At 54.3% G+C, this 15,323-nt stretch overlaps 1 long non-coding RNA gene across 1 annotated transcript; it reads right to left on the reverse strand.

The window, feature by feature from the left end:
- Positions 1-8,812: 8,812 nt before the first annotated feature.
- LOC144379170 (uncharacterized) lies at positions 8,813-14,697 on the reverse strand. Its single transcript, XR_013441530.1, has 3 exons — positions 14,538-14,697; positions 9,184-9,280; positions 8,813-9,071 (listed from the first exon to the last, which is right to left on the reverse strand). It is a non-coding gene; the product is annotated as an uncharacterized LOC144379170 (long non-coding RNA).
- Between the last annotated feature and the right edge of the window lie 626 nt (positions 14,698-15,323).

Genomic DNA, 15,323 nt, shown 5'->3' on the forward strand with positions numbered 1-15,323 from the left:
CTATGACCCCAAGATCACGACCTGAGCTGAAATCAAGAGTCAGACACTCAACTGACTGAGCCACCCAGGCGCCCCTAAAAACCGTAACTTCTAAATTTTGCCAAAATACATAAACATAAAATTTTCCACCTTAACATTTTAAAATGTCCAGTCCCGTGGCATTAAGCACATTGCCAGGTTATGCTACCATGGCCATCATCCATCCCCAGAGCTCTCTTCATCCTGAGAAGGTCAGACTCTGTTCCCATTAAACACGGACTTCTCATTCCCCTCCCCCAGCCGTGGGCCACCGCCCTTCTACTTTCTGTCTCTATGAACCTGCCTGCTCTAAGTACCTCACGTAAGTGGAATCACACAGTATTGGTCCTCTTGTGGCTGGCGTCCTTCACTCAGCAGAACATCCTCATGGTTCGTCCATGTCGTAGCCTGGGTCAGAATGTCCTCCCTTTTTAAGGCTGAATACTATTCCATGGCACGTAGAGACCACATTCTGCTTCTCCATTCATCCATCCACGGACACTTGGGCTGCTTCCACCTTTTGGCCGTTGGGAGTAATGCTATAAATATGGGTGCACGGATATCCGGAGCAGCATTTTTAAGCAAAGTTGTTGGGGGGATACATGCACTGACCAAGAAGCCAGGAGACTCAAGGACTCCGGGCTCCACCATTAACTTGCTGTGTCGCTTTGGACACATTGCTTTCTGCATCTGATTCAAACTTTCCTCACAGTAGCGTGCTGAGACCCAGTGAGACGGTGTAGTGAGGACGCTCTCTGTGAAGGGAAGCCACGAGGGGCTGTTATTGCTGTTACTCAGTGGGGTGCGGGCAATGATTTCCCAAAGGCATGAGTCACTCATGGTGGAATTCCAGGCATCAGGGGATGCAGTTCTGGGCAGCAGAGACCAGATTCCACACAGAGCAGTGACCCTGACCCCGAGCCTGCGAGGGAGCCACACCCTCGCTCCTTGGCCACTGGCTGTTGTGAGGAAGGAGTCCGTGAATGTCGTATCATATGGTCCTTAGGGTAGAGCCCACGGTCCCATTGCCTCACACGATTGTTAAGGAGGCTCAGAAAGGGTGATATACTTGCCCAGGGCCACACAGCCAGAGAGCAGTGGAAGCTGGACTAGAACTGGAAGATCCCGACTCCCAGCCCTGGGCCACACTGCCTCCCATGTGGTTCCGGTTCTAGGAAGAGGGTATAGGAACTGAGCTCTGGAAGAGCAGTTGAGGCAGGGGAAGAAGGGGGACCCAAAGGGCCTCAAGGGGAAGGTGGAACTTTCTTCTTTCATATCTCATGGAGATTGACCTAAGAACCTTTCAACTTACAGCCAGCCCTCTCTGTACTTTGCAAAATCCTGAAACCACTAGTGATATAATATTATCTGAGCCCTTCCTAAGTCCCAGGCTTAGAGCTGAGCACGTCACATACCTGGTCCCCTTGCACCCCCCCCCCAGGAGCTAGGAGCCAGCGTTATACGATTCGAAAGCCCCCAAACCTTAATTCAACGGCATTCTCAAGGTCATAAAATGTGAAGAGGCCAGAGCTGGCTTTGAACCCAGGGTAGGGTGCCTGTGGACTCTGTGTACTGAAGCGCAATGATTGACTACTTCAGCTGAATCCAGTTACAGCTGTGAGGTGGAGGCAGGGGGGCCTGACTGTGCCCATTGTTCAAGTGGGAACACGGAGGCTTGGAGCAGCCTTAACCACGGCGGCCAGCACATACGGAGCGCTAACTGGGCTCACGGTCTTCGGCTGGACACCTCACCTTGATTATTTTATTCCATCTTCACCCAGGTTGAAGGAATCCACTTTCCTCCCCCACATTTAGGTTCAGGGAGGGGAGCTCACTTGTCCAGCGGACCGGGCTAGAAAGTTGTGGAATCGAGATGCTAACGTCGGGCCTCTTCATCCACCCTGCAAGCTCCCCTCCCCATGCTGAGGCCGCAGAAGCGGCCTGAGCAAACCCCACTCAGCCCGCCTAGCCCAAGGCTCTGGAGAGTCCATTTGCCAAGGGTCCCCAAATACACGGTTCTCAGAAACCCACATTCCTCAACTGGAGCCCCATGGGCTGTGATTCAACAGCCTCCCTGGTTCTCTGCTGCCCACAGGATGATCCACAGGGTGTGGGCCAGAGGGCTGAGGCAACAGAGGGGACGGTGACCCCGCTGACAGCAGGTCAGCCCAGACAAATGTGGCTATCTACAGAAGCCTCCCCCTCCCGGTACGTGCTCCTCTTAGCAACAGCCTGGGAGGAAGGCAGCGTCTCCTAGGCCCCATCCTTCTGGGGCCCTTGATCCAGCTCCAGTCCAGAACCCATTGCCCACTTTCTCTCCTGCCTCCAACCTTCTCTCTAGAGCCTTGCCTCTCTTCTAGTATGGGGTGGGCATGGTGTTCAAGAAATCTCTTCCCCAGCCCAGGGGCTAAGCCATTCAAGGTTCTCCAGTCCCCTTGGCTGGTTTTCAGGGATGGGCATGCGTATTGGCTGGGTTAAGTCTTATTAGCCACTGTGACAAATACCTTCAAGATTTCAGTAGCTTTCCGCCACAAATGTCTGATTTTTCCTCCCATGCCGGTATGAGAAGTCTTGGCAGGAGGACTGTGCTCTCTGGAGCCATTTAGGGACTGAGACTCTTCCTGTCTTGTGACTCTGCCTTCCTCATCCCCAGAGTCTTCTCCATTCAGCGGGCAGATGGGGCAAGAGCGCAAGGATCATAGGCCAGACCTGAAAACGATGCATTTATTTTTGCTCATATCCCATTGGCCAGACTCAGTCACATGGCCACACCTAACTGCAAAGGAGACTGGGAACTATAGCCTCGCTGTGCGCCCAGAGAGAAAATGGCTGTTGGTGAGCACTAGCGGGCTTCCACAGAAATGACCCAGTTCTTGCTAAGGAGACACAAAGTCTGCTGGGGGCTTCTGAGGAGGGCTCGCCTTGAGTTTAAGAGGCGGCGTAGGGAGAAGTCCCTCCATTCTTCCCCTTTAGGTGGTTGTGTGAGGATATGATGTCTGAAACTTTGGCAGCCGTGTTGAGACCATGAGGCGCCAAGTCTGAGCGCTAAAGCCAACACGCTGAGGATGCTGGAGCTGCGGTATGCATCCCGCATGCTGTCACTGAGCCTCTGAACTAACCAATCCCGGAACTACCCAACCTGCGGGTGTCTTGACCCCAAAGGTCCTTACTGTTGAAGTCAGGGGTATCAGGGTAGGTATTCTATCACTTGCAGCCTAAAATCTCCTAACTGACCGACACTCGGGAGTGAATGCTGAAAATACCTAAGCCATTGCATACGGTATTGCGCTTACCTGGGGGAAGGGATGGAGAAAGCACAGCAGTTCAAACACAAAACGAACAACTACTATGTGCCAGGCCCTTGACATACAGTGTCTGTGTGGGGCCAAACTGCCTGGATTCCAATCCTGCCTCCATCACCTCACCAGCCCATGACCTTGGGCACGTCACTCAACCCAACCTCTCTGTGCCACAGTTTCTCCATTACTAACATTGGGGTGCTCATAAATCCTCCACCTACCCAGTAGAGGATTAAATGTCCAATTCCGGTCAAGAGTTTAGCACGTTATCAGTGAACATGAGTTAAAAAAAAGTCCTGACCAGACAGACCCTGGGAGGCGTGAGGAGTATTAACCCCATTGGAGAGATGGGGAATCTGAAGTTCAAGGAGGTGAAGCCCAAAGGCATACAAATAAGAAGAGGCAGGAGCTGGATCCGAACCCAGGTCGAGTTAAGCGCCTACTATGTACCCGGCATTTCGGCAGGAGTTTAGTTTCGTGAGCCCACTGGATGTGCATGGCCGTCCTGCACAGGAGACGGTGCTCTTGTTCCTATGACTGTTCCTACCGAACACAGGGGGAAACCATGGCTCAGGGAGGTGGGGCAACTTGCCTACAAGCAGGGTCAAGATGTCAGCATTTGATCCTAGGCCTGAGTCCAAGCCTTTATGCTTTCTGCTATTTATAAGCCTCCCTCATGGGGACCCCAGACTCTGAAGGTGGAGCCTCGGGCATCGGAGGAATATTACAAGTGGCCCCCAGGGCTGTTCAGGGTCTCCTGAACTCATTCCCCAAAGCTGGCTGTCAGTTCAGCCTGTCTCCAAGGTTGTCCTGGTGATGGCTGCCTCTCTGTTCTGCCAGGAAAGTAACCGGGATCTGGAGTGGAAGAGCCCGCGAGAGGGAAAGTTTGACTCACTTTATAAAAGGAAAACTTTTTTGCACTGATCCATAACGGAGTAGGCTGTCCTGGGAGGTGATGAGTTCCCCGGTCCTGGGAAAGTACAAGCAAAGACTGGTAGCCAGTCTTCTTCTCTGAAGAAGGTTGTAGAGGTAACTCCTGCTTGAAAAATGATACTGGATTCAAAGAACGTTCAGTTTTGAAAAACTATGATTGGACTCCAATTTAGGATTGCACAATACTCAAAACATAGGAGTCTAGGATTGTATGCATTTCCGCCTCTGTGTTTTCTGTTCCCCCATCAGATGATTGGACTGTGGGGCACCTACTGACTCGGGGAAGGGATCTTTCAGTGAAAGCAGAGCATCACTTTTTAGGTTTCAAAAGCCTTTGGGATGATGGCTGTTCCATCGGCCTGGGTCCTGGGGTGAGGGGCCGTGAAGCCGGGCCGCAGAGGCCTGAGCGGACATGCAGCATGAATAACTGAGAAACAAGCTTTGGGGGTGGTTGTCACTGTACTGGGAGCTAGCCGACCTGACGGGTGCACATCTCCCCCCCCCACCCCCGACCCCGCTTCTCCTCCTCCCAAACAAGAAAGCTGGGCAGGGAGCCAGAGAAGAAGGTACAAGTGAATATTTTTTGAATTTTGTGGGTCAACATGACCCCAGACGGCTCTGAGGAATCCACAAGTAGAGTGAGGAAGGCATCGAAAGATGAAATGGTCATGTGGTGTGTCTAAGCCATGGGGGACTAAGCCACCTCGCACGGAGACACAGCCATAGGGAAAATGCACACCTTCCCTTACTCCCTTCCTCCTTTCCTCCTTCCCCCTTCCCTTCCTCCCTTCCTCCTTCCTCCTTTCTTCCTTCCCCCTTCCCTTCCTCCTTTCCTCCTTCCCCCTTCCCTTCCTCCCTTCCTCCTTCCTTTCTTCCTTCCCCCTTCCCTTCCTCCCTTCCTCCTTCCTCCTTTCTTCCTTCCCCCTTCCCTTCCTCTCTTCCTCCTTCCTCCTTTCCTCCTTCCCCCTTCCCTTCCTCCCTTCCTCCTTCCTCCTTCCTCCTTTCCTCCTTCCCCCTTCCCTTCCTCCCTTCCTCCTTTCCTCCCTTCTTCCCTTCCTCCTTTCCTCCTTTCCCCCTTCTCCCCTTCCTTTCCTCCCTTCCTCCTTCCTCCTTTCCTCCCTTCCTCCTTTTTCCCTTCCTCTCTTCCTCCCTTTCTCCCTTCCTCCCTTCCTCCTTCCCCCCTTCCCCCCTTCCTCCTTCCTCCTTCCCCCTTCCCTTCCTCCCCTCCTCCTTCCTCCTTTCCTCCTTTCCTCCCTTCCTCCCTTCCTTCTGTTCTTTCTCTATCTCACTTCTTTTTCTTTCTCACTTTGTATTTATAAAGTATTTCAAACATACAGAAAAGCATAGAAAATACCCATTTGCTCTTTGCCCATCCCCTAGATTTAACTACTGTGAACATTTTACTATATTTGCTTCATATATATATTTTTTTGGTACCAGCATTTTCTGAAGTAAATAATATTCATCATGATATTTCCTCTTTAAAATCTTGAAGGCAGGGCACCTGGGTGGCTCAGTCGTTGAGCGTCTGCCTTCGGCTCAGGTCATGATCCCAGGGTCCTGGGATCGAGTCCCACATCGGGCTCCCTGCTCGGCAGGAAGCCTGCTTCTCGCTCTCCCACTCCCCCTGCTTGTGTTCCTGCTCTCGCTATCTCTCTCTCTGTCAAATAAATAAATAAAATCTTAAAAAAAAAAAATCTTGAAGGCAGAGAGTTTTGTCTCTTCTATTCATTGCTTTATTATTCACTGCCTGGAAGTTGGTAGGCCTTCAGTAAATAGCTGTTGAATGAATGGATCTCATTTAATTAATCCTCATGCAAGTAGGTATTATTATCATTTCCATTTCTGGAAGAGGAAACAGGCACAGAGAGGTAAAGTAACGCGTCCAAGGCCACACAGCTAGGAGACGGTGAGAGGGGGACTTGAGCTCAGGCAGGCTGAGTCCAGAGCCCAGGCATTTCCTGCACTAGAGCTCTTGAGGGGGCTTCCTCTACTGGGATGTTCCTTCGTCCTCTCTGTCCACCTGTCCCACCCAACCACCTTCCACAGAGGAGACCCAGAGGAGGGAGAGGGGTGCACAGACCAGCCAGAAGCAGGTCACCCCCATCCAGGCACCTGGGTGGTCTCCGTAAAAGCTGGGGCCCTCTCTCTTGCCCAGGGGTGGAGACAGAATGCTCCTTCCCAGATGAGTGATGTTTGGGGTTTGTTATGAGTAGAGATTCTTTCTGGGGAACGTGATGGCTGATCCTGGGAGCCTGGGTCCCCAGACTTAACCCACAGGAATGTGGGGTGGAATCTCCAGGCCTCTGCCCTACAGGCCAGCTCTCTGGGCCGCCTTGGGCCAGCCAGAGGAGGGCGGTTCCAGGCAGCTCTCCCGGTCACTGGGCCTTCTGGGGAGGTGGATTGGGACCCTGTATTCCTAGGCTGGGAGGCCGCTCCTCAGGGTAAAAAGAGGTCCAGGCTTCAAAATCTAAGAATCCTGGAGTTGGCCTCTTCTTAGTCGTGTGACACTGGACAGGTGCCCAGCCTGGCAAAGCCTCGGTTTTCACATCTATCAAATGGGGCTAATTATTATCGCAACTCACAGCAGGTCTGGGACTAGGATGAGGCAAGCTGGGTGCCTAGGACACGACATTTAAGGAGGTGCAGGCTTGAGGCAGGAGAGACTCCATGTCCCTTAAATTATGTCCCCTTGTCATCTCGCTGCCAACCCTAGGCCCAGCCTTCCTCCCAGGGTTGTCGTGGGACAGAAATGAGCTCTTCTGTGCAGAGCACATGAGCACCGTGCCTAGCACACGCCTCGGGCTCACTCTGGGAAAAGCTGCTACTTGTTTGTTATTCTTACTGACCGTTCTCCAGAAGGAGGCTGGGCCCTTTCCAGCCACCGCCCTGTGTCCCGGCTCTCTCGGCGGCCTGCATCTTCATCCACCTGTGCGTACGGCACCGTTTTCATGATTTACCCATTTACCCCCCCTTCTCTCGGTATTTAATCTCTGCGAATTTCCTGACTTCCGGCCCTGCTCCACGGTGACTGCTAATATGTACCATGTGCTTCGCACGTGCTGGGCCCCGTGCTAAGCGTGTATACGGCCCCTCTCTCCTAATCTTTACCGGGACCCAGTGAGTGAGGCAGGAACTACGATACGCCCATTTTGCAAACGAAGGAGCCCAGGCACTGGGACGTGAAGTAACTTGTCCTGGGATGGACTGTGACGAGGGCCAGAGCTCGGGGTAGGGCAGCGTGGTCTAAACGCACGGCCTGCACGATGCAGCCCGGACATGGCTCCTTTCGCTTTTCACCAGCCTGTGCCCCACGAGGTGCAGACGCATGACTCAAGCCAGGGGCCCCCATGCCCGTTGGGGGAGACCGACCTCCCCGAGCTAAGTCAGGCGCCAGGCACCTGGGGACAGGGGGATGGCCCAGATGCCCTCTGAGCTTTTCCAGGCCGCAGCGGGCGGTTTCCGAGTTCTTCCCAGACCAGACGGTGGCTTCTGCTTTCAGGCTGCAGTGGTAATGACACTGAGCTCACAGTTACAGAGCATCGGCCCTGAGCCAGCGCTGTGCTCCATGCCCCACATCCAAGACCCCGATCAATCCTCACAACATCCCTCTCATTCATGACTGTCTATGTTATGAATGAGGGAGACCTCCAGGCACCTGGCCAGGTCCGAGAGCTGAACTTCCATGTGGCTGAATGCCAGGTGGGCTGGGGGGTGAAGGCTTGGGTGCTGAGAGCCTTGCGGGCACCTGCCCTGGTCACACCTTCTGGGCCTCCTCCTACTGCTGGCAGCCACTGTGGGCAAAGTGGGGTTAAGCCCTAGAGTAGGTCATCGCTGGGGCTAGGGCTGAGGCTGGGCTGGGGAAGAAGGCATGTTTCTGGGCTGCAAGGACTCCAAATCTGGCCACTCCATGCCCAGGCCCTGAGCCCCAAAGGCACACACACATTGCTTTGGATGAAGTAGAACACGGGGCAGGTAAGGGTTGATCTGGGGGAGACAGCTCATCGCCAGTAACAATGCTGAGGTTTGTCCTTTGTACCAATTGGTTTCCCCCGCTGCGTCCTAACTCCTTCCTTGGTAATTCATCTTTGATCCTGGCCACCAGAGTGGGCATCCATCTGGTCACATGCAAACTCTGCTCAGGACTGGCCAATCACACCCCACAGGTCAGTCGGAACCTTTTCCTGGCATTCTGGGCTGTCTGCAGACATCCCTCAGTCCTTTCCCCTGTTGCTTGCATCACTCCCATACCCCAGCCCTGTGCACCAGTCTTCGCTAGTCCACAAGCAGCCCGTGCTGCAGAGACTAGTATGACAGTGGTCTGGGCCTGCCTCTTTGCTTCTCCACAGGTGAGTCTCTCTGCCTAGAGTGTCCTCCCTCCCCTAAGATCCTTCTGGATCTTCTCAGGCCAGGCTGGGCACAGCTCTGAACTCCCAGGCCTGAGGGTTGCTGTGCAATTTAATACCACACTGACGATGGGGAGCTTAGTGGTTAAAAATGCAGGCTCTGAACTTCGGTGTGGGTTCAGGCCCGGCTTTGCCACTTACCAGCTGTGGGACTTTGGGCTGGCCTCGCTGAGCCTCTGTTTGCTTCCCGAATGCAGAAAGACTGACACGACCGACTCCATCCGGGTGCTGAGGAGCTGGAAGGGTGTAATGCATGCAGAGCGCTGGGCTCAGGGCCTGCCGCCTTCCAGGCTCAGAAGGATCAGGTGTTTGTCTACTGGTTCCGCAGCCGAGTGGGTGCCGGCCTCCGTGCTGGGTGCGGGGATAGAGCGGTGTGACTGGGCTCATGTGGCCCCTGCTCCCACAAACAGAGACACTGGAGAGGCAGATATTCACCCCTTCATTTCCATTGTGACTACGGTAATTAGGTATATAAACCCCCCACCCCCCACCCCACTCCCCGACCTCCTAATCCCCCAAACGCTCACCTTGACCTTGAAGCTCCCTGGGGCAGGAACTAAATCAGATTTATCTCTGTAACCTCAGCTCCTCAATCATGGTGTGGATGCTCAGCAGATATTTAAGCTGAAAAGATTTCCATGACAAACACGGCACTTGGGGAGTGATTGGGGCTGCCTGCCGTACTTGGCACATATGAGATTATTTCATTCTATCAACATCTCCATGAAGTGTGTACTATTACCGTCACCCCCATTTTACAGATGGGGAAACTGAGGCACAGAAAAGTTGCCCAAACTCTCCAGAGCGATACAGCCAGTGAGGGCCAAGATCAGGATTTGAACCCAGGCAGCCTGGCTCCAGAGTCCACTGGCCATGAGCTTCTCTTAAGTTGATGCCATTTTCCAGGGGTGTCCAGAAAGGGCCTGGTCCCCTGACCCAGCTCAGGAAGCTGGACCAGGAGGACCCAGGGCCAGCCTGAAGACCTCACCCATGTCTACCACCCCCTGTTCCCTGGGGGGCTCCTCAGTTTTCCACTCCCCAGGTGGGCAGTGAGGAAAATGAGGCCTCAGCTGCAGCCTTTGATGTCCCCTGCCAAGCTGGCACTTTGAGGCCTGGGGGTGCCTCAGGGGATCCCAGCCCAGCAGCTGGGCAGGCCTCGGGGCCAGTATTTCCGTAAACAGCTCAGTGAGCCAGCCCCACGTGGCCCGTCCGTGGGCTGCTGGCCTCGGGGGCCGAGGTTTGGCTGACCCTGTGAGGTTTCCTCTCACACGGCCACTTCCACCCCCTCTGCCTGCCTGGGTTTCCAGTAATGAAGTGTTTTCTCTGGGGCTGCTGGGGCTGCTGGGGCTGGTGGAGCTGGAGGGATGGGGCATGGGGAGCCTCCCTGTCCCACTTCCTGCACTGGGCTCCTGGAAGCTGGTCCAGATGCCCCTCACTGCAGCCCTGGGCAGCCCGTAGGCCCATCTGGTGTCCCAGGGTGACATTACCTCTGAGGGGGCAGGTCTTGGGATCCTTAGAGCAGGGGCTGTGCCAGAGGGAGGCTGTGGCTGGTCCTTTCTGAGGGGTTGTGGGTTAGAGAAACAGCTTCTCCTGGAGACAGATCCAAGCAGCTTGGAGATGGAAGGACAAGTCTCAGCTGCGGCTCCGGCCTCCTCCCCACCCAAAGCCAGCGGCTGCAAACTGGGGGGAAGGACCGGTTGGGATGAGCTACCATCTGCTGAGTGCAGCTATGCCCCAGCCCTTTAAGTCGCATGACAACTCGGCTTGGAAACTGAGGCCCAGAGAGGTGGAGTGACTCGCCCAAAGTCACACAGCGAGTGACAGAGCCAGGACGTGACTGGGTCTCTCTCTTCCTTCTGAATCACTTCTGTCTTTTTGTCTGAATCCCAAACAGTAGAAACTGCGAGGTGCTTCAGGCCATCTTTTAAGAGGCAATATGGCACAGTGGTAGGGCCCCAGGGGCTGCTGGGGGGTCGAGAGGACCCAGAGCCCCAGCTGAAGACCCCCACCCTTTGCTTCCTACCAAACCATTTAAACCATTTTCCTTGGGCCTGTTTTAAATATTAGAGTTTTGTATGGGAGTTTGTTCTGAACAGGGGTCTGCTGTCTTGGGGAGGGGGCTCGGGGGTGACCAGGAGCTAGGATTGGGGTTCCCCTTCCTCTACCTGAGGACCCTGGGGCCCAAACTGATGACTGGCTGGTGACTCACTCCCTTCTTAGCACATCCTTCTGTCCCATAACTGAGAGCCCTATAGGGGCGGCCCCTAACCAGGGTCCTCCTAACCAATGCCCTCCCCACCCCCAACACACACAGGGACTGGGAGCAATTCACTCGTGTCTCAGGCCAGGCCAGATGCTCATGTGGGCATTGGTTTTGCTAACCACATGTGACTCAAGGGCTCCCTCAGAGCTGGAAGGCTCCCAAGAGGCCACAGAGGGCCACCCTGTCATGTCACAGTGGGGGAACTGAGGCCCTGAGAGGGCAGGTGACTCCCCTAAGGCCACTCAGGGGTAGAGAGGAGGAAGGAAGGTGGCATTCTGATACCTGACCCAGAGCTTTTCTACATCTCTGGTTGTCCCTGGATGTCCAAGGCCTCTGTCCCTATTCCTACCCCCAGCCACAACTGTCCTCCCCAGCTGACACAGGGCCCTCCCTGTGACCAGGCCTCTCCAGCTTCATCTCAGTCTGCCTCCTGCTTGGCTCTACGGGCTTTATCCAGACTCCGTTGCTCACAGCTCCCCAAATGGCTCTTGCTCTCATGCTACCATCCTCTGTTTTAATTGCCTTTTTGCCTGGACAACTCCTACTCTTGCTTCAAGACTCAGCTCAGATGTCACCTCCTCAAGTAAGACTTCGAAAACCACCTCTCCTGCCTCCCAGACTGGGTTAGGTCCTCTTCTCTCATTGCTTTCCCACTGACTGTGCTGTAATCACCCCCACTTGTCTCTCTCCTCCCCTCTAACCCGAGAGCTCATTGGGCAGAGACCTTATTTTAATTCTTTATGTACTAGTGGGGCATAAAGAATTCAGTGTTTGTTGAATGAATGCATGGGTAGATGGGTATACAGATGGATGGATAGAAGGATGGATGGGTGGATGGATGGATGGGTGGATGGATGGATGGGTGGATGGATGGGTGGATGGATGGATGGATGGATGGATGGATGATGGATGGATGGATCAATGGCTGAAGGAATGAATGGACAAACAAATGGATCAATGGATGAACAGATAGTTGGATTGATTGACGGATGGTTGGATTAGGTATGGATATGGACAGGTAATGGCACCACTGGGACTTAGACAGTGAGAGGTAAGTCCCCGAAGACTAGATATCCCCACTGATGGAAGGGCTCTTTGATGGGGAGGGAGTAACCTAACCCATTATCTGCCTCCTCCAAGAGATGTCTGGCCAAGAGCAGAGCTAGCTCTGCCCTGACACCCAGTCCCTCATGAGCAACAACTGGTTCCAACTCAATGGGGTCTCCTGAACTCTGGTAATTAGTCGGCATCAATGAGTTTATAGGAACCACCTGGGCCTCCTGACATTCTGGAACTCTGTATTCCTGAGGGCCCTCCCTCCATGCTTCCCTCTGGATCAGAGCTGTCACTCCATGCTTTTGGGCATAGAAACAGATTCCTAGAGCCAAGAGGCCCTAAAAAATGTGGAGTTTGCCCCTCTCCCATTTAACAGATGAGGAAGCTGAGGCCGAGCAAGGCCAAGGAACTGGCCCAGGAATGTACAGCTATAGAGCTCGGCTTAGAGCTTTGGTCCCCCAGTTCATTCATTCATTCATTCATGCATGCACCAAAGACATGTCTGGCACCTAACGTGGGCGAGGTTCGGCGCCGTCTCCTTGCCATACTAAGTCTGTAAATAAAGCCTCGTGCCAATTTCCAAAGCCCTCCCCATGTCCCAGCATGGCTTCCTCCCAGCTCCCCAGCTCCCCAGCAGGCTTATCGATGCTTCACCAGCTGCACCCTTGGCGCAGCCCCTGGGCCAACCCCCTCACTCAGCCAGTGAGGACCAGTTTGTTGCCAGGCCCCCCGGGTCACAGTGCCATGTGAAGCCATGTGCAGAGGTGATCGCATGCATGTGCTGAGAGCTCCACATTCCAGCCCCGCTTTGAGGGAGGACCGCATCGGTCCCTGCACGCAGAACCTGGCCAGCGCAGACTGAAGCCAAGTGTTAAAACTGTCCAAGCTCCACAGCTGTCCTAGGGGTGGGAGAAGGAGCTCAGCGTGGCATCTGGGATCTCAGGGTCAGGAGCAGACCTCTAAACTCCTGCCCAGACTGGGGAACGTGTGGGAGAAGGGGCCAGGGAGAGGCGCCGGGGAGCTGGGTATTTGCAGACCGTGGCCACAGGCAGCCCTGTGAACTCTATGAGCTTCTCCCAACATGGCCGTGAGCAAGGACAGTGTGGGGGCAGCCAGTCTTGGAGAGATGCAGCTTCATGTTCCGGGGCAGGAGCCCAGACCTGGGCAAGCCGTGGTCATCTGCTGGGCCCATCGTGTGGACCTTCCTGATGGAGGTGACCCCGCCGAGGACATGGAACAGCTCGGTATCTGAGGGCCCAACTAAGGTCCAGCTGTACAGAACAGAAAAACTTCTGGGAACAGATCAATGCACTAGAGAACCAAAGAAGAATGTGGAAGAACAACAGAACGCAAAGCTGCTCCTAGGATAAAATTAATATGACACAGACTAGGCCAATGAAGCAGGAGCATCGCCTCTGGTCCGAGGCCGTGAAGGCCCAGTGTGCCTTCTCCACCCCTCTTCTCCAAGGTGACCTTGGGTGATTCCCAAACTGAAACACGCATACAGAACACCAGTGGGCCTCATTAAAATGCAGATTCTGCTTCTGAGGGGGGCCTGGGATTCCACATTTCACTCGAGCCCCTGGAGGATGCCAACACCCCAGCACACGTGGGGAGGAAGAGCCAGAGGCTCAGCTCCAAGATGGGGAAGACCTGCCTGACTCCACTGGACTCTCCGGGAGCAAAGATCAACCTTCCGTTGGGTCAAGCCACGAGATTTGGGGATTTGTGACCTCAGCATAGCCTAATGTGCCCCGATTAACATATTTAGCCAGGCAACCAATATTCACTGAGTTGTTAATCGAGGTACATTAGACCATGCTGAGGTCGCAAATCCCCATTTGTGTCCCAAGTCCCCAATCTCAGTGGCTCTATGTTGCTGCCATGAACTCATTTGTGCCCCAGGCACCTGCCTCCTCAGGAGGCACTCACTCTCCGGGTGGTGCAGTGCACGAGGTGGGGGGCACCAGAGAGGGACAGCCCCTTCAACGCTGCTCCCTCGGGGCATCTAGGAGCACCTCCTAATCCCAGCACTGTCAGTCATGGCGGCGCCGGGATTTGAAGCCAGGATCTTTGGACTTATGAGCCTGTGTTTCCTTCCAGTAACACAAAGAACAGCCAGGCTCATTCTGGGGTTCTATTTGGGGGAGCTACAGCAGCCCCCAAGAGACTCATGGGTTCCCTGGACTGTCACATCCCTCTAGCACCGAACTGGGCAGTTTTGGGGGGCCTGCCCCACGTGTAAGCAGTCAGCAAAGTGGCGGTTCCCGCCGCAGGCTTTCAGCACTCAGAACTGTGTATGCACGGCCCATCTCTGACACTCCCATCCCCGGAGCTGGCCAGGCCCCAGGGCCTCCCGCTGTCCGCTCGCTGCCCTCCTCAGTTATGAGAAAGGACCGGTTCCGAGCACACAGCCACACTGTGACTCAGAGAGGCCCCTGGGGGCAGGGGTGGGGGGAAGGGTGGTGGCGGCAACACTTCCACTCATCTCTTGTCGCCTCCCTGGCCCACGCTGGCCCATGACTTCTTCACCCCCCCCCCGGGAGCCCACGGCAGCCTCACCTCCCGGCTGTCGGCGGAGGCCGTCCCCTCCGATGCCGCCCTGGGCAGTGTGTCTCTGGCCAGTGCCCCCCACACCGAAATGCTCCTGTCTTCCTTCTTGCCTCAGACGGAGGAGTGGTTCCAAGAAAAACTGATCAATGGTGATAGAGGTCAAAAGAGTGAGTACCTGGAAGGGGCATGAGGAAACTTCTGGAAATGTATCTTGCTCTGGGTGGTGGTGACATGGGTGTGCACGTATGTGAAGGGTTACCGAGATGTACACTTCACACTAGCACATTCCCCTCGATCTAAAAAAATATGTGCCACCAAGAGCTCTGTAAGCAGTCGTCACAAGAAATAACAATCAAGGGTGCCTGGGTGGCTCAGTTGTTAAGCGTCTGCCTTCGGCTCAGGTCATGATCCTGGAGTCCCGGGATCGAGTCCCACATCGGGCTCCCTGCTCGGCGGGGAGTCTGCTTCTCCCTCTGACCCTCTTCCCTCTCGTGCTCTCTCTCTCTCATTCTCTCTCTCTCAAATAAATAAATAAATAAATAAATCTTTAAAAAAAAAAAAAAAGAAATAACAATCAAAACCACAACATAAGGTTGTGGAGCCCAGTGGACCTGCACTGAAAACCTGGCTCTATTTTCTAGCTGTGCAACTTTAGGCAAGTTACTTAACCTCTCTGAACCTCCCCTTTCTTATTGAGGCGTAGACTGTGAAGATTAGAAACACCACTTTTTATAAAAGATACTTAGCACAGGGCTGGCTTCCTCTGCGTGCCCTTTATGTAATCACTTTCGTTGT

Source organism: Halichoerus grypus, chromosome 10 (assembly GCF_964656455.1).
Source record: "Halichoerus grypus chromosome 10, mHalGry1.hap1.1, whole genome shotgun sequence".
Lineage (NCBI taxonomy): Eukaryota > Metazoa > Chordata > Mammalia > Carnivora > Phocidae > Halichoerus > Halichoerus grypus.